This window comes from Panthera leo, chromosome C1 (genome assembly GCF_018350215.1).
Source record: "Panthera leo isolate Ple1 chromosome C1, P.leo_Ple1_pat1.1, whole genome shotgun sequence".
Classification (NCBI taxonomy): Eukaryota; Metazoa; Chordata; class Mammalia; order Carnivora; family Felidae; genus Panthera; species Panthera leo.
The window spans coordinates 165233828-165253305 of NC_056686.1; the positions used below are offsets into that span (position 1 = coordinate 165233828).

The following is a 19478-nucleotide window of genomic DNA, read 5'->3' on the forward strand; positions in this document are numbered from 1 at the left end:
CTATCTTCTTTCAGACCCATTGTCTAAAGACAAGCCCTACATTTGATGAGAGACATACTCTACTTTAAGAAAGTTTGTAACTAGAAATTGTGTATTCACCTGCAGCATTTCGAAATTTATGGTGTTTATACTCTTGTTCATGTACTTTTCAGTTCTATCTTCTCTGAGAAGGTCAAATATTACATACCATCTGTTTCTGTGAACAGAAAGCGCATTTTCTGATGAACAGAGCTTTTTGTAACTAAGAAAATATAAGACTATGATTTTTAAGTATCATGACTTAAAACCCCCATAGTAGGAGACTAACTCATATGATTTATTGCTAAATGAACTGGAGAATATATTTTCAACAAAAACAAATGCTCAAAGATGGCCCTATCATTAATTACATCTTCTTTTAGACATTTCAATTCAGTGTAACCAGAGTTCTGATCTATGATTAACCTCGTATCTTAGCATATGACAATTATGAAATTTATGAGTACAATTACCATTTATAATTAAATAAATAATATTGATTCCTATACCGATTGTTTCTTATCCTATATTAGTTATGCTAATTCTAAAATAAATTGCATTCTACATTTCATTCCATCATTATTGTGATAACACTGCCACGCACATTCCGAATCTGTATATGTGATGGGGAACACCATCCCAGCTGAGATGTATACAATGCCTTCTCATTAGTTACCTAACTCCTACACATCTATTCAAATAGGCAAGATCAAATAGTTTCCTAACACACTATGTTGGAAAGGGTTGGGAAAACACACTCTCATCCTTAATAAGTATACGTTGATGCAAACACTTGGAAGACAATTTGGCAATATTTATCAGAATTTTAAAAGTGCACACCAATAGACTAGCAATTCCACTATGGAAATTTATTTTATAGATATGCATTCATGTCTGTGAATTAATTTATATATTATGATACCCGTTATATTAGCTAAAAATTGTAAACAAATGGAATAAGCACAAGTGATAGTTAATTTTATATATCAACTTGGCTGGGCCAATGTGTCCAGATATTTAGTCAAATATTATTCTGGATGTTGTATGAGGGTTGTATGTTTTGGATGAATTTTTCATTAAATCACTGGACTTTAAGTAAAGCATATTGCCCTCTATAAAGTTGGCGGGCCTCATCCAATCACTGAAGACCTGAATAGACCAAAAGACTGACCTCCGTCAAACAAGAAGGAATTCTGTCAGCAGATGGCTTTTTTGACTTGAACTGCAACATCACCTCTTCCCAGTTCTCCGCCCTTGCAACCCATCATTCAGATTTTGGACTTCCTAGCCTCCATAATTGCATGAGCCAGTTCCTTAAAATAAATTTCTCTCTGTTTACATATCCACACTATTGGTTTTGTTTCTCTGGAGAACGCTGACTCATACAAGAATTGATTAAATAAATTATGATGTGGAAAACAGTATTTCTATAGTCATTAAAATGGAATATCCTTCAGGAAGTATTCTTCAATTTAAGAACTTCAGTATCCAACATGTATATAATGATACTGTTACATAATTTCTACTATTACATTAGCTTCTTTGCATATTGAACAACTCTAGAAAGACACAAGAACCCGGACCGAATGGTACTGCCAGGGAGGGAAACTGGATGTTGGCAGCAGGAAGAGAAAGATTTATTTTTACTTGATCTTTTTTCAACTTTTGGATATTATAAAGTGCTTGCATCAAGTATTCAAGAAATAATTGATTGTTTTAAAATATTCTTATTTTAGTTTAAGCTGAGTGTATTCTTCATTACCTATTCTTTGTTATGTTGCTTTTGAAAGGGACAAGGCACAGAAACCAGTGTTCTAGATCATTTTAAAAATATTTTTTTAATTTAATGTGAATCTGAATCATATTAGCATGTGTTGTGACATGCAATAATTTATGTTTTGCATTTGAAACAACAGTATAGTCATTCTAATTTTTTAATTTGGCATATGCATTACCTGCATTCTTTATAATACAAATGCATGTTTTTCTGTGAAACTTTCATATTTGTGGTTTAAAGTTTGAGTCATTAAAATGCAAGCAACAATTAAATTATATGCTTTCACAAACTCAATGTATTTCATTTTCCTTAATTATCACTATAAATGCACAATTTCTTTTAACCCTTTTACCTTTGAAAATGCATCATAAAACTTTTAAATGGTAACTGTTGTTAACAATGTTGTAGCATATATTTGAAAGTTGCTGAGGGTATAGATATTGAAAGTTCTCACACACAGGCACAAATTGTAACCATGTGAGGTCATGGATGTGTTAACTAACCTTATTGTGGTTATCATTTCACAATATATACTGATATCAAATCCTCATGCTGTGCACCTTAAACTTACACGATGTTATATGTCAATTATATCTCAATAAAGCTGGAGTAAAAAGAACTTTTCAGATTCTCATCCCAACGCCAGTAATACTTGCTAGAGGTAAATACCACAATGAAATCCATCAAAACATGCTACCATGTTCTTCCTACATACAAATGATATCCGTCATCTCTCCACTGTTGTATTACTGTAATGCAGTCAAGTCAGTTGTGGATCGTAAAGGTTCTATTTTCAATCTATCTTAAAGAGTTATTGAATTTTAATCTAGCAAAGAATAAGCCATTCTGAAGAAGAAATTCTTAGTCATCTCTCAGATACCCAAAGTAACTTATTAAAAAAAAAAATCTTAAAAAAAAATCTTCTCCATAGTATACTTCTAAAGACAACTATGATAATTTGTGTATTTGAAACTCATGAATACATAATCAATACAATATAATTACTGCTGTTGTAAAAGCCATTTGGGATAAAATGTTAGGCTTTTGGGATAAAATGATAGCTGTTAGGCTTTAAAAAATATTATTTTAAACTTACATCCAAGGAGAATGAGAGTAGTTGAAATATAATAGCATCCTGTTAATGAGTAAGGCATTTGGGATCCAGTCATCTATAATAAACCAAATGATGTATATAAAAAAGTTATTGATCTCAATGATGTATATAAAAAAAGTTATTGACCTCATAGATTCCCGCATATTCAACATCCTTTATATAACCGTGTAGCAGAAGCCCTTGGTACACATACGCCCAGATACATCAATGTCCCTTTCTTAGAGAATTCATCTGGATAAATTCATGTGCCAAAAAAAAGGAAATCGGGGGAGAGGAGGCAGGAAGATGAAAGGAATAACAGCATTTTATGACTGTCAGGATTTGAGAATCAGTATTTCATTTTCAATCTTGCTAGAGGAAAAAACAAAACAACCCCAGCACTGTTACTTATCCTTGCTGGCTTCTTTCTAAATATGTTTGTTTAGTAACCACTAAACCATTGGTTACAGTCCATCTTATGAGAGGAGATTAGCAGCAGTTATTAATGTTAAGAACATAAATATCTAATTATTCTTTGGCTGAGTAGAAATTTGTTTATTGCCTACCCAGCATATATTCCTTCTTCTCCCTTCAAACAGCACTTGGACTTTCTTTGGGGGAGACTGCCCATGGTGTTTGAGTGGGATTTACCTCATTTGTGACTGCAAGTGTGTTTATAAGATTTGACTAGCAGTGTAAATCCCTCCCTTTGCACTCTGACTGGTTTAGGGACAGTGATTCGTTTATTGCTGTATACTAATTTTGTAGCTAATAACTTACTTTATTGTATTCTTTTACTGTTTAAAGATTTTTCTCAGGTTTTCCAAATATACAATCATATCATCTGCAGATCATGGTAACTGTGCCACATTGTATCTCTTGTGTTTTTCTAATTGCATCAGCTAGTACCTCTAACAGAATGTTAAATAATGGTCAATATTAACCTCTAAGCCATCCTGAACTTGTTCCTGACTTTTTTAATGTTTTATTTATTTTTTGAGAGAGCGTGAGCTGGAGAAAGGCAGAGAGAAAGGGGGACAGAGGATTCAAAGCGGGTTTCACCCTGACAGCAGTGAGCCTGATGGGGAGCTCAAACTCTATGAACTCTGTGAAATCATGACCTGAGATGAGGCCAGATGCTCAACCGACTGAATCACCCAGGTGCCCGTGTTCTTGCCTTTAATGAGGATGTTTCTAGTATTTACTCATTTGGCAAGATGCTAGTTTTAGGAATTAGGTAACTATATATTATCGTGTTCAGGAAGTTTGCTTCTATTCCTATTTTGTTAGGAGGTTTGTTTTCCTACACCAGTAATGGCATATACAAAAATTGTTTTATGATTTTTATCCTTACATTTACTAATGTAATAAATTGTTGTATCTTAGATTTCTTAATTTTAAATCATTGTTGCGTTTTTTGAATAAACCTTACTTGGTCTGGTATATATGGCACAACTGAATTCTACTTGCAATTTTTTTTAAAGAAATTTTGCACCCATAGTCATAAATGAGATTGGTTTGTGGGTCTTTTTTAATGCAATCATTGCATTTCATTAAATTTACTTAGGGGTTTCCTTGCTTTAATGCTCTGAAACATTTTAGGTAGCATTAGACTGTTTTCCTATGAATTTTCTGTGAAAACTGTGAACCTGATTTTTTTTTTTTTTTAATCAAGAGCAGGGAAAAGATGAGGTTTTTCATTGTGTTGTTTCTTCTGTGGGAATTGGTCTATTTGAATTTCCTGTCTCTTCTGCAGTTACTTTTAGTAAATTATATTTACCTGGCTATAGTACTACTAAATATCATGAATAAGATGGTCCTTATTATTACATCAAGGATTATAACTTCTTTGAAAATGTCCATTCATCTCTGCATCCCTGTTTTCAACTTTCTTTTCATAGATTATAAAGTTATCTCTGATAGGGTTAAGCTGACTCACGATTCTTTTGACTTCTTCTGCATAAGTCGATTCTTTTCATGTCTTATTTTTTGTGTTTGTGCTTTCTTTGTCTGATATTAAGATTAATTAAAAGTTTCTATTATACTGTTACTATGTCTCTCTTAAAAATAATTTTTGCAGGGCGCCTGGGTGGCTCAGTCGGTTAAGCGTCCGACTTCAGCTCAAGTCACGATCTGGCGGTGCGCGAGTTCGAGCCCGGCGTCGGGCTCTGGGCTGATGGCTCAGAGCCTAGAGCTTGCTTCCGATTCTGTGTCTTCCTCTCTCTCTGCCCCTCCCCCGTTCATGCTGTGTCTTTCTCTGTCTCAAAAATAAATAATAAACGTTAAAAAAATAAAAATACTTTTTGCATATATGCACTAGTTTTACTATTTTTAAATTTCCAAAATTATTGATTTTTGACTTCTCTATCAGCCTTTCTCTTTCCTTAACATTAATTTGTGGTTAATTTGCTAACTTATTAATTGATATATTTTTATTCTTTCTTCTTTGTTAATGGATGTATTTTACAACTATGAAGTTACCTTTTTGTACTGCTTTACCTGTGTCTCATTGGTTCTGATTTAGCTTTTCATTGTTGTTTTTCCTACATAGGATCCAAATTGAGTTTGAATTTCATTAGCACCCAAGAGCCAAGAGCACTCCTTCTTTTCAAATTTCTACATAGTAGTAGTGGTAGAAGTTTGTGGAATCTGGGTTTGCTATTAATTTTTATTCTTACTGCATTGCTATCAATCAACGTTGTCCAACTTTTTCCTTTCTGTAATTTATTGAGATTTTCATTATGGATTAATACAGTCAATTTTTATAAACTTCCTACGGACACTTGAGGATATGTTTTCTGTTTAACCATAAGGACTATCTCATGATATTATTTGTGTGCAATAATTTTACTTATTTTTTGTCTTCTTCATCTGTTGTGGACTGAAGTGATTAATTTCCCACCACTAATGTGTTTTCATTTCTTATCGTATCACCTTCTTTTTTTGCGTTTTAAATGCTAATGCTATTTTACTTGATAATAGATATAAATTATTCATTTTTTTCCTATGAACTGTACCCTGGAATGTTCTAAAAGGCTGTACTTTTTTCATCTGATAGTTTTTGGCCTGAATCCAGCCTTTTCTGGTATAAGATCACCATCTCTGTTTCTTTTTGTTTGCATTTGCCTAATTTACTTTGCCTCATCCTTTTATTTTTACCCTTACTAAATCACTTTGTTTTATGTATCTCTCTTAGATTCAGCACTGAATTTGATTTGTGATACAGTCAAAATGTACTTTTCTTTTAATAGGTGAGTTTAGCCCATTTATATTCATTGATTTAACAAATATATTTGGGCTCACTTTTTTGTTTTTATTTTTAAGTAATCTCTACACCCAAAGTGGGCCATGAACTTAAAACCCTGAGATCAAGAATCACATGCTTTACTGAATAAGCCAGCCAGGCGCCCCTAGTCTCAATTTTTTAATGTTATTTTTGTAATTGCTTTTTCATATTTAAAAAAATAAGTCACTAGCAGTCACTTTTCTATGATTTTTTTCCTTATGTATTTCTTCTGCTAAATAGGAAGACTTGTATCATTCTAGTTTTTACTTTTACAATTACAACTCTATATAATGTCCCAATCCTTTGTTTATTGGTATCTCTACTATTTTCCTACCATAAGCATGGATTAAATGAATATTTTCTCTTCCACCCCCTACTTCTTCTCTACTACACAATTTTATATTGTATTTATCCATTGACTTTGAGCGATTAAAGATAAGGAAATCAGCATATTTACATGCACTTTACTTTTTCTTTTCCCCTTGTGACTTTTGTTAGTTTTTCATTTTTGCATTGTCAAGCACGTAAGATTTGTATTTCGTTCTGTTGCCCTAATCCCCATACTGTTTTACTCTTAGATAAATATATTCATTGCTCCCTGCCAGTCCTCTGTAGTAAGTAGTCTCTTAGATCATCTTTTGTTTCACCCGTGTTTGTCACATGATAGAATCATTAGGTAGCACTCAAGGGAATAATATGCATGGTCAAAACTTTGTTTTATACTTTCAAACTTGAGCAACAGTCAGATAACATCTTTGGATGCTGATTTTTGGAACTTTTTCCTTTGATGGTTTTCTAACATTGAATATTGTGATGTAGAAGTCTGAACCTAGCTTTATATTTTCCTTTTCCTTGAAATTTAGTAACTTTAATATGCTCTATCTGTTCTGGGGGAGTTTCTCCTAGGATATATCGAGTCTTTCAAGATGTAAGTTCAAGTATTCTTTTATTTTAGGAAAAATTTCTATAGTTACATCTATAAGTATGATTTTATTATCTTTGTTTTCCTACACTTCAATTATGCAATTGGTTCACCTTTGCTTGCCTTTTATATCTAAAATTGCTTTCTAATCCTTTAAAAATGCTTTAAATTTCCATTTCACTTTGCTTACTATTTCATTTCCACTCAGTTATGTCCTTTCCTGTCTTTTCAGCAGGCCCTATTTGCCCATGTATTCCTTCCCATTTTCTCTCATTTGTTTTCTTTTTTTTTTTTTAATTTTTTAATGGTTATTTATTTTTGAGAGAAGGGAGTGGGGCAGAGAAAGAGGGAGACACAGAATCCAAAGCAGGCTCCGGGCTCTGAGCTGTCAGCGCAGAGCCCGATGTGGGGCCCAAATCCACAAACCATGAGATCATGACCTGAGCCAAAGTCAGATGCTTAACTAACTGAGCCACCCAGGTACTCCTGCTCTCATTTTTCTGATGGTTACATTTTTTTTTTCTTCTACTCTTCCTTGAGCTCTATCAGCTCACATCTCATTTCTTTCTGTTGTGTTAACATCTGCTCCATGAGCTCTTGTATCTCTGCTTTATGCCTTTTCCTCATAAAGGAGATTCATTCATTCTGTTCTGAAGATTCATGGTAAAATATTTGATCATAATTTTCAGCTGTTTTACAGAAACATTTTTCTGACAAGTGTACTTTATTGACCCTTTGTTTTCTCTTTTCTTTGTGTAGCATCTTGTATAGATACTGTGCATATTCCATTTTGATTACTTATCTCTGAAGCAGCTGAGTTTTTCTATGCTACCACTATACCTGCAAGAAAGACCAGCACCAGTCATAGGCTAGCTGAAATGTTTTTATAACCTTGATTGTGTGTACTTTTGTTTAGCTTTACTTCTCTTTAGCCAATGGTGACAGGCAGTGAATTTTCACAATGCATTTTTCTTTCTCCTGCTCTGCCAAAGAGAAATACTGCTTGCTGCAAATATAGCCTGTCTCTATATTTCCTCATTTAGATCTTCTTCTCCTGCTTCTCAGAACCAAACCAGGGCTAGGGTACTCTCATGGCCAGCATGTGGACCTTGTCTCTAGTGTTATAAACAAGGGATTTCAGTTTTGGAAATAAAGGTGTACCTGTCACCTTTAAGAAACATTCTTTTTTGTCTCTAAGATTCACATCCATAGACCCTCTCACCACTTTTGCCAAGTGTACACTCCTGGCATGATCTCTCCTGCTTTGGAGGAACCATTCTACTTGTTCTATAGTTTGGGATTTTGGCTGTTTCCTTCGTATAATGGGATATATAGCTTGTGAGTTTCTTTCTTTCTTTCTTTCTTTCTTTCTTTCTTTCTTTCTTCCTGCTTTTGTATGGTTACCAATGAGAGAAAAGAGAAATGACAACATCACATGGTATTTTTTAATTTTTTTTTAAAGTTTATTTATTTATTGAAGAGAGAGAGTGTGTGTGGACAAGCAGGAGAGGAGCAGGGAGAGGGAGAGAGAGAGAATCCCAAGCAGACTCCACACTCTGCACTGAGCCCAACGCAGGGCTCGATCTCAGGATTGTGAGATCATGACCTTAGCTGAAATCAAGAGTGTCGGACGCTTAACTGACTGAGCCATCCAGGCACCCTACACTGACATTTTAGATACATTTTGAAGGTAAAAACAACAGGACTTCATGATTGATTAGATAGGAGGAATGAGATTTCTGACTTGGGCAACTAAGTGGAATGTGGTGTCATTTGCTGGGATAGGAAACCCTAGAGCTTTGGTAGTACAAAAATCATTGAGTTAAGTTTGAAATACCAGGAAACATTAAATGAAGATGTGAAGTCAGAAGTTGGAAAACAATGTCTATAGCTCAGAGAAGTTTGGACTGGAGGGATTACCTAAGAGAAGAGAAGCACCTGTGGCCCTGGATGAAAGCATAGAGAACACCATCATTTGGAAGTCAGTAAAAAAAGGAGCCATGAAGAAATTGAGAGAAGTGGGTCAAAAGGATAGAAGGGAAATCTCTCAGAAATCAAGAAAGAAGACTGAATGCTTCAAGAAAGAAGAAGTGAACATGTCAAATGCAGCTAAAAGGCCAAATAAGATGTAGATAGAAATGTGCGCATTGGATTTGGCTACATTGAGGTCACTAAAAACAACCTATAGTACTTAATAAGAGCAGTCTTTGTGGACTATAGGGCAGAATCCAGATAGAAGCCTGTGGAGAAAATAGGAAATTTAGCTATGAAAGGAAACAGAAAAGCATACAGTATCTGGAGAGGTGATCAAATCAAGAGATGCTTTTCAGAATGGACAACACTAGAGCATGTTTATATATTATTGAAAATGATCCCAGAGAGAGGGAGTGGTTGATAACCCAAGGAGCAAAGTCCTTGAGGTGGCTAGGGCACCTGGGATTCAAAGCACAGGTGGCATTGGCCTCTGATAGGAGGGGGAATCCTGGATTGTAGATGGGTAAAGTTGGAAAACAAGAAGTTCCTGTTTGATGGCTTCTATTTTCCTCAACAAAGAATGAAGCAAGATTATCAATTGAGAGTTTTGACATGGTATGAGGTAGCACATTTAACGATGGAGAAGAAAGCATGAAATAGTATTTTTGAGAGCCAAAAACAAAACCAAAAACTCCAGGGATAGTGGTATGGTATGATGGCTGTGTTGTATGAAGGACACTTTTGAGGACTAAGATTCCCAAGGTAAAGTTGAAGCCGATGTATAATTTTCTCCATCAACATTTAGCTGCTCAGGTACAGAACTAGAGAAGGTCGGGTAATTGAGTTCTTCCCGGGCTGGAATTTACCCAATCAGGGAAAGCAGCACAGGAATTGGAGATATTTTATTGCAGAATTATCAAGGTGAACCCTGGAACATAAACTGGACAAAAAGGAGATGAAGAACCAGAGGGCACTGAAGGATAGTGAGAAAGTGAGTGCTGGATGGGCAGAATTGGTAGCTTGTTATTGTTTTGGCTTTGTTGGAGAGGCATCTTCCATGTTTGGAGAGGCAGTTAGGAGCACATTTCTTTCTTTCTTGTCTTAATCAAATTCTGCTTATCTCCCTGTGGCACCTAGACCGATGTGAACTGAACTTTGCATCTTTGCTTCACCACAGGCCTAAAGTAGTTTTGCTAAAGTCTACCTATAGTTGAGTGTAGAGGACTGGAAGATACATGAACATCCAAAATATGTTATGAAGCATGGTATGTCACGAGGTGAGGCAGGGAGACTTCAAAACTGATCGTGTGTATGTGTTTGTGTGTGTTTCTTGATTTCATTATTCAAGAAAAGAAAAAAAAAATACCACCCTGCTTCTTACAATGAATCAAGTTCTGGGTCCTTCATCATGACCAGTCTACTTCTGGAACAGATTTGTGTCTGGCTTATTCTGCCATAGGTTTAAAAAAAAATGCCCAGGAGATCAAATGGTTCACGGCAGCCGAAAGTGCAGCTAGTGATAGTCAATCCTCAAAAGAATCAATTGCCCACACAGAAACCTTTGCAAGGATGAATGAGTTGACCAAATCTGACATATCTGAACTACATGACATAGGGAATATATCGTTAAAGGTAACATAAACTAAGTAAAATAATTAAAGCTAGGTAACATTAAATGTAGGCCTATCTGCTTTATAAGATTTCTTTATATTTTTTGTCTGCTTTCTTCAGAGCTTCAATGTTCATAAAGACCTCTCAGCTGATCTCTTTGCCGTCCTAGAACACGCTCTGATATTGCATATCGTTTTTCTCTATACACAATTTTGCTATGTAATTAAGCACAGTTCTAGGTAATCAAAAATAAAAGACATGTACCGGGGTTTCAGATATTAATTTATAATTCTCACTGAAAAACTTGCTAGATCTCTTAGCCAGATATGGCTACTAAGACAATCCTATCTGTTTTGGTCTAGTCTAATCTCTTTTTCCTGATTCTGCCAGTTTTCTCCCTGTTTCACCTAAATCAGCCTGTGTTGAGCCTCCACTTTGTAACATCAGGCTATTTATTTTTACTCTCCATTTATGCACCTTAAAATTCACTTTAAGCATAAATTTTCTTTCCTATCCATTGATTGTTAAATAGGTAGTTCTTCCTTCCAAAAATGCTCAAAATGTCCCAAAACTTGTTATGTAGTAAATGAAAGAAGCTTCCATTTTTGTTATTGAGCCCTGCAGTTTTTATCTTATTCCTGAGTGCTTCATTTTCTGCCCAGAATTGTGGTAACAGGAAAAATGTTTTAAATTTTATTCCTTTTTAGTGGCAAGAATATCTTCTGGATCAGTGCCATCCTATAGAATTTGCCATGGTGAGGGAAATGTTCTCTTCTGTGCTGCTGGCCAATAGAGCTACGAGCCACATGTGGCTACTGAGCATTGAAAAGTGACTAGTGCAATTGTGGAACTCAATTTTAAATTTTATTTAATTTTAACTAATATTAATTACAATTTAAATAGGTACGTGTGACTAGTGGCTACTCTGTTGATCAGTGCAGTTCTAAATTATATTCCACTTTAAAAGTAGATTCTAACTGGTCAGAAAAGAGAGGGCTATTATCCTTTTTTTGTAATAATGTTAAATGTCCTCCCTGGGCTGCTGCAGTAATTCTGAGTATTTCTCTTTCAACTATTTTAAGCCAAAGGCTCATGCGGGCTACACTAATGTTATGCTGATGCCTGCACATTGTTCTGTGGTCAATATACCCTCCTGGGTGGCTGATAATGGATGAGTTCATTGCCCATTGCCGTGTATTTGGGGAAAGGAGAAAGGTCTCTTCTGAGTTCTTCAGCTATAGAGTTGATCACTGAAGTTTATCTATCAAACAAAGATATCCTGACAATGAATTTCACAAGAGATTTTTCTTTCCAACTGAAAACAGAGCCTGTGTGACAGGTTCCAAAGAAATCCATGACCATGCACCTGGGTATTTGATGCACATCCCCGGGACAGGACTAAATGGATGATGACATTATTCCTGGGGAGTTTAGGAAGACGAGGTGATAGGCAGACGCCCCCAACAAAGACAGGCAGGGAGCCCTTAGGGAAACAGACCGTGAGAGCTACCTGGGAAATTGTAACCTGCGGGTGTTAAAATGCAGTTAAGTAACTGAGGACCAGAAACCTTATTCTGGAAGCAAGGCCATATTTAAGTTTTTTTGTATTTTTCTACAACTATTTCCATTCCCCTTGCCCTTACTCTTTAGTGAAGATATTTTGGAAATGTCAGCATGTGCCAGCTCTGCTAAGTGGAACCAAATGAGAGAACTTTGCGTTTGGACCGAAATTCCTTGGAGTCAAGTGTGGATAGGTCAAGGGAATTGGAATGAGAAAACCCAGGGAAGGTGAGTCTTGGAGAGACATATCCAGGACCCTTCCCTATATTGACACTTATTTCTGGACCTCTTCTTTAAGAAAAGCCTGGAGGGTAGGATACATGGTTTTGCTCACCTACATATATTTAGTCTTCAGATGTCAAAGGTACACCTCCCTAAAGGGAAATTGGCCTTCATTTGTTTAGTTTGTGAGTTAGATTTTGGGGGTTGGGGGGTGGTTTGGAATCAGTATTTTATGAATTACTTGTGGCAATTTCCTCTCGGTATCTTATATTGAAGAATTTGACTATCACTGTTTATCAATATCTCCAAATCAATATAAAGCAATAGTTTCTTTGTTTTGCAAGTTGAGATATATAGAGTACCTTGAATATTTTTACGGTTCTGTAATGATGGAGTGGAGTTTAATAATAAAGTGGGAGGACGGTGAGATTCTACAGCTATGAGGCATCAGTTTTAAGAATTTTTCTTCCCAGGAAATACTGAAATTAAAATGGAATTCTAAGTACAGACCAGATCTGTCCTTGTGAAAGCTGACCAAGACATTACTCTGGGCCCTGTGATTTAGAGGTCCGTTCTGGTCCTCCTCTGAGCCAGGTGTCTCCCCTTCAGTCATGAGACGCACAGGACCCAGGTGGCATGCCCACCGGAGCCCTTGCCCCTCTTCTCTACCGCACTCAGGACAATCAGGACCCTGTGCCAAAGGGCAACTGTTTGAGGGAAGTATAAACAGACCTTAGGTGTAGGGGCTGGATCGTCCTCCTGTGTGAGCACAAAGATCCTTCCAGGATGCATTAGATAGAGCTGGGGGTGGGGAGAGAAAAGGTGCAAGACACAGGCAGGAGCCAGGGGCGTACTTTCCTGAACCGCTAAGTCATCTGGTTAGAACTACAGGGAGTTTAAAAATTCTGAATACCTTCCAGGTCATTACAAAGGTATCATTGGTAAGGTAGGAGAATAGAATGTATTTTATTAAACTGTTTGATTTATAACTTTTGAATATTTAGGTATACTGGGATGTGGGTCTCCATTTGTATACGTGCTTAGGTCTCCGAGGCAGCATAACTTGTCAGGGAGTGGGAAAATGTTTGAGGCCAACAACAGAGTTCTAGAACTCCCATTAATGAGTGTGACCATGGAGTGTCACATTCCAGTGTCTGTTTCCTCTTATGTCAAATGGATATCTTACCTGCATGTTTCACAAAGCGAGCACATAATGAAATGAGAAAATGAACTTGAAATGCTATATCTAAATAATGCCACATGTAATCTGTGGAGCAATGCATATTGCTGCTGCTTTTGGTATTACCCACACACCTAACACGACTACATAACCTCTTTTTTCTATGCTGCATATCAGGCAAGAAATACTTACAACTCATGAACTCGTCTGATATTATGGTACAGTCTTAAGAGATGTATCAACCTAAACATATCTTGATAACCAGCTTTGAGAGTGTAAACCAAGGGCCATATAATGCTTTTATGTGCCATTTACTCTAGTGATTCCCAACCACTTTCAGTGCCAATATTCAATATTAAAAGCAAACGAACAAAAAAATCTGTGGACTCGTTCATGAGAGTATCAGCTGAGGAAAAACATCATAGGCAAAACCTACTATGAACTTAGTCATACTTTTAACTAAATTGTTTTTTTATTAATCTCAACACCATAGGTCATATTGTGTGTGAGACAATGATTCTGTTTAGGGACAGTACCTTATGTGTGTAAAGATTCTCAGGCTGTGCACTGATGAATCAAAGGCCTGCCAGTGCTTGTCAGCAGACAGGTGATTTAAAGTACACGTGTTGGGCACAAGTTTATCACTGAATACGTGATTAACTGAATTAAGTTAGTGGAATGTATATTAATCATCCATGATATACAAGGCTTTGGACAAAAAGCTGCCCTCATGAAGCTTATAATCAAGTAGAGGTAACAAAGTCTAAAGCCGAGAAGAACAACAGAACATAGGGAGAATACAGGAAGCAGTTCTGTGGAGATGAATGGTCACATTCAAACCTGGCCGGGATTAGGAAAAGTCTTATGAAGATCATGACACTTGTGTTTCATCTCCAAGGCAGGATGGGCTTTCAGGAAGCAGAGATAACCCAAATATTTGTGCAGAACTTTCTATACAGGATGTACTCTACATATTACTGTGACAGCTCTCACCACAGAGTTACTAGGTTTGGAAATTTTTTTCATCTCTTTTATAAAGGAAGAACCTGGGGCTGAGACAGAGCTTCAGAAACGTGTTCAAAGTCAAACAGCAAGGAAAGGTTGAGACTGGGTTTAGAAGCTCAGCCTTTCTGACTTTGCTCTTTTGAGCCCCACATCTGGCTCTCTGCTATCCAGGCACAGCCCGCTTCAGATCCTCTGTCCCCCTCTCTCTCTGCCCCATCCTTGCACACTTTCTCTCTCTCTCTCAAAAATAAATAAACATTAAAAAAGAGTTTTTAAAACAAACTTTATATCACAACTGTATCACAAGCCACAAACATAAAATAACTCTAAAAATAAATACAGTGAAGACCAACAAATAAAACATCATTAAGTTCCAGAACCATGCTACTAGAATCAAAGGCCCCAAGCCTTGGGATCTGCTTCCTTTTTGTTAAAATAAGAGATTTGCAAGGATTAAACAGAGCTATTAAAAACATATAAGCACCAAATTAAGCCTTGCTTCTTGAGATCAACCTGCCCCCCTCAACAAAAAAGAAAGAAAAAAGAGAAAGCAAGAAAGCAAGAGAGCAAAAAAAGGAAAGGGAAGGAAGGGAAGAGAAGGGAAAGCAAGAGAAAGGGAAGGAAGGAAGGAAGGAAGGAAGGAAGGAAGGAAGGAAGGAAAAAGAAAGAAGGAAAGAAGAAAGGAAGGAAAGGAGAGAGAAAAAGTTATTTTCTTGCTCTGTGATTCAGTGTCTTTACATGTGTGTCTGAGAATCAGCGAAATCATCTCACCACACCTTTGGTATCTGCCTCCTTCTTTGTAGTAGTAGGAGTTCTAGAGGTAAACATACAGCAATAACCCTTTTAGGGAATTGGAAGAAAGATATCAAGTGCCTCAGATTAGCAGCACCCATCACTATGTTAATTATCCTTAGAGAACTTTCAGCTCCCTTAGCATCCTTGCCCATTAGGAAGGTTGGGTTCTTGCTCTCTTAGCCCTCCTGGAAAGCAGGTAGGCCTGTGCAAATAATAATAAGGGTATTTTAAGGATCTAGTTCCCCCAAAAGGCCTGAGGGCTGAGAAATTATGTTCTGGGTCTGAGTTTGCTTACATGAAAGTCTTGTTTTCCAATTAAGCCCTGGGACATGAAGCAGTGGGATAAGAAACACAAAGTGTGTTCCATTTTGCTAATTTCATCCTACAATTTTGGGGGGAAACTTCATTTTCAATTTTATGCTCCTAAGGGGTTTGTTGTGTGTATGTCCAAACAGTCCACTTTTCCATGTAGATGAATCTCACCTTTGCATGTATGGGTTTGTGTGTGTTTTATGCAAACCCAAATCATGGAGCACTGTTGTGTTGCTGATACCATTATCTAATGGTATTAGCGCTTGTAATGGTCCCTCTCAGGCATTAGGATCTTTGCCCGTGATTAGCACTCCCCAATATTTAAAGGCCGCAGGGCCCTATGTTTGCTCCCCACAACCTCACCAAGTGAATAGTATAATAAAATAAGCCTCATTCATAACTCATGCAAAAATCCTGTTGGCTCTACCTTTTTATTTTATTTATTTATTTATTTATTTATTTATTTATTTATTTGAGAGAGAGACATACAGAGCATGAGCAGGGGAGGGACAAAGAGAGGGAGACACAGAACCCGAAGCAGCTCTAGGCTCTGAGCTGTCAGCACAGAACCTGATGTGGGGCTCAAACTCGCAGATCAGAAGATCATGACCTGAGCTGAAGTCAGACGCTTAACCCACTGAGCCACCCAGGTGCCCCAGTTGGCTCTACCTTTAAAACGCATGATGAATTTGACCACTTCTTACCACTCCCCTCTACCACTTGGCCTTGAGCTACTGTTGTCCCCCACCAGAGGGACGGCTTCCACCTTTGCCCCTCTAAGAGCCTATCCACAGCACAGCAGCCAGAGCTCTTTTAAAACATTAGCCACATCATTTGACTCCACTGCACAGGTCTGTGATCAATGCCCATCTCCCTTAGAAGAAAATTCAAAGTCCTCACTATGGCCTGCAGGTTCCAAGTGATTGGGCCCCGTTACCTCTCTCTTTTCACACTGTCTCCGGCTCTCATTCTATTCCAGGCACTCTGGCCTCCTTGCCCTTCCTGGAACACATCAGGCATGCTTACTCCATTGGCTTTGCAGTGGCTGATCACTGACTGGAGTGGGAACTTCCCATTCCCATACATCTGCCTGACTGACTTCCTCACCTCCTTCAAGTCTTTGGTCAAGTGCACCTTCTCAGTGAAGAGCACTTTATATAATATTGCAACATGGCAGGCCACCTCCATTCCTCTTAAAATTTTTAAAATTTTTACATTTTTTTATTTTTGAGAAACAGAGTGACACAAAGTGTGAGCAGGGTAGGGGCAGAGAGAGAAGGAGACACAGAATCCGAAGCAGGCTCCAGGCTCTGAGCAAGTGGTCAGCACAGAGCCTGATGTGGGGCTCGAATCCACGAACTATGCGATCATGACCTGAGCCGAAGTCAGAGGCTCAACCGACTGAGCCACCCAGGCGCCCCTCCATTCCTCTTAATGTGCTCAACTTTTATGCTTCTCTGCATTACTTAGGCTTTCTAACATGCTGTATAATTCACTTATCTTTAGGTCTATTGTTTATTGTCTGTCTCTCTCTGCTGGAACGTAAGCTCTATGAAAGTAGGCTCTGTTTTGCTTACTCATATCTCAAGCACCCAGAATTATGCCTAACACATAGTGGATACTTCATAAGCATGTATTGAATTAAATGAATAAAATAGGTATCAAAAACCCCAAGCCCCCTACAACCAATTAGCCTAACAAAATCCCAATTCTTTCCATCCTTTTAGACACCCTGATATGCGCTCTGAATGAAAGGTTCACTCTGAAGTGGATGCGACAACATTCTCTGGGCTATATCAACAAGTCATCTGGGCCGATCCTGACAGTGTGGGAATGAAGGGTATAGGACCAAATGGGGTTCGGGACGTGGAGGTTTGGCTTCTGACCTTGACAGATATTTACCCAGAGGTTCTTGATGACAATATTCTTGGTAAGAAAAGTTCCAACAGCATTGGTGATGAAGAAATTGGGGGGAAAAGTGTATGCACACGTTCAAAGGCAATGCCAAGAGTGACAAAACAGGCTGAAGGTAAGGGAAAAGTTCCAACAGCATTGGTGATGAAGAAATTGGGGGGAAAAGTGTATGCACACGTTCAAAGGCAATGCCAAGAGTGACAAAACAGGCTGAAGGTAAGGGTATGTGAAGGCCCCTCACACTTAAAACTAACATTGTACCCTTCCTACAAGAACTCATTGCTACAAAGAGTTTCCCTTTTGATTTTCTTACTGTGTTCCTTTGATCTTATAAAATGGTAAATTTATTTTTTTTTAAAAATTGACTTTACAAAGAGTGAGTTACAAAAAGCAATGCTCATCTTTATGTTCACAAAGTGAGAAACTCAGGTAGGATGCTTCCATAGCTGGGGGAAGATACTGGTCAGAATTTTCCAGCTGAGATTTGGTTTATTGTTTTCCACTCAAGGAGCCAAAATGATGTCTCAAACAAAGGTTAAAAAAAAAAAGCCACCGTTCATTCCAGTTTATGAGAATGATTCACCAAAGTAGGTGAATTTAGTAACACTTAAAATATTTTCAAGGCTGAACACTGTCAATGAACAAATACAAAGCAAAATTATGAATAGTTTTGCTGTTCGTATAGGATGCCGCTGGAGTACTTCCTCAGATCTTTGCCTCACATTTCCAGGTTTCTCAGCTACTTGGCCTGCCTCAATTGCCCACAGGTGACTGACCCAGTGCAAACCTCCTGGGGCAGATGAGCCACAAGCTTAAGCCTCTGGCAGACAGGGTTCAATCAGGGAAGCAGAAGCACGATAAGTATGTTGAATAGGGGCTTTCCTGTAGCAATTAGACCTCCACATTTGTGAGAGGAGCTGGGGAAGGAAGAGTCTGGAAAAGGGTTGCCAAAAGATCAGGGACTAGCCCTCACAGAGGTGAAGCAGTCTGAATTTTCAGGGGAATGTGGAAGCACATCCACCTGCTTCAGTGAGGCCACCAGGAGGGTTGGTTTAGAAGTCCACAGAAGGTTGTGGCCTTTGTGGACACCACCTCTGGAAGAGTCTATAAAGAGCCTGTTAGCCCAGCTGTGGTCATACTTATTCTGCAGAGGAGAACACAGAGCCTGGAAGAGTGAGAAGGAAGGAGAACCCTCTTGCATGTGGATATTTGTCTCATATCTAACCAATGACAACTTTCAGAGTGTAATTGGGCTGCTTCACTTTGGCCTCCCAAGTCTCCGGCAACTTCAGCTTTTATCCATCTGGACACACGTAGACCTGGAACATACAGAAAAGAGGATTCTGGGAAACACAACTTCCAGCATAACCAAATTGTCTGTGGAACAATTCAGCACAGATCCCGTAGCATGGTTCCAGAGCGTGGATTTGTTTTTCAAGTAGCTGCCAGAGGAAAGAGATGATTCAACCTGAAAGCTGGGTAGTTAACAACCAGTGGGATAAATTTTGACCAATGGGAAATAGGAGATGAGAGAGAGCTTACAGGCCAATTTCTTCTTTGGTTCTCACTTTGATAGGCTGTTCCTATTCACAGTGGCCCACTTCACGTGGCCCAGCAACTGTGCTTTTTCAGGTTCATGAAGAATGGCCCAGGTTTGGAACATATCATGTATTTGCTTCCCATTCTTCCCTGGTGCATATCCTCTTTTCCTTGCTCTTGATGCCCAGGGGTTGCATCTTTCAAAGAAGCATTAGCACTTCACCCTTCTTAAGAAACCCCAGCTAAAGGGTGCCTGGGTGGCTCAGTCAG

The 19478-nt window shown here is 38.0% G+C and overlaps 1 protein-coding gene across 4 annotated transcripts in view; it reads left to right on the top strand.

The window, feature by feature from the left end:
- The window catches only part of RBM45 (RNA binding motif protein 45), a 66899-nt gene extending 48955 nt beyond the window's left edge, over positions 1-17944 (top strand). For 2 of the 4 annotated variants that reach the window (XR_006205566.1, XR_006205576.1), the window contains 2 exons: positions 17483-17784; positions 17886-17944. The gene's annotated coding sequence lies outside the window, so the exon portion shown is untranslated. Of the gene's footprint in view, positions 1-1138; positions 1360-17482; positions 17785-17885 lie in introns of those variants that run through there. The other 2 variants (XR_006205567.1, XM_042949247.1) reach the window with 1 other exon arrangement.
- The last annotated feature ends 1534 nt before the right edge of the window (positions 17945-19478 follow it).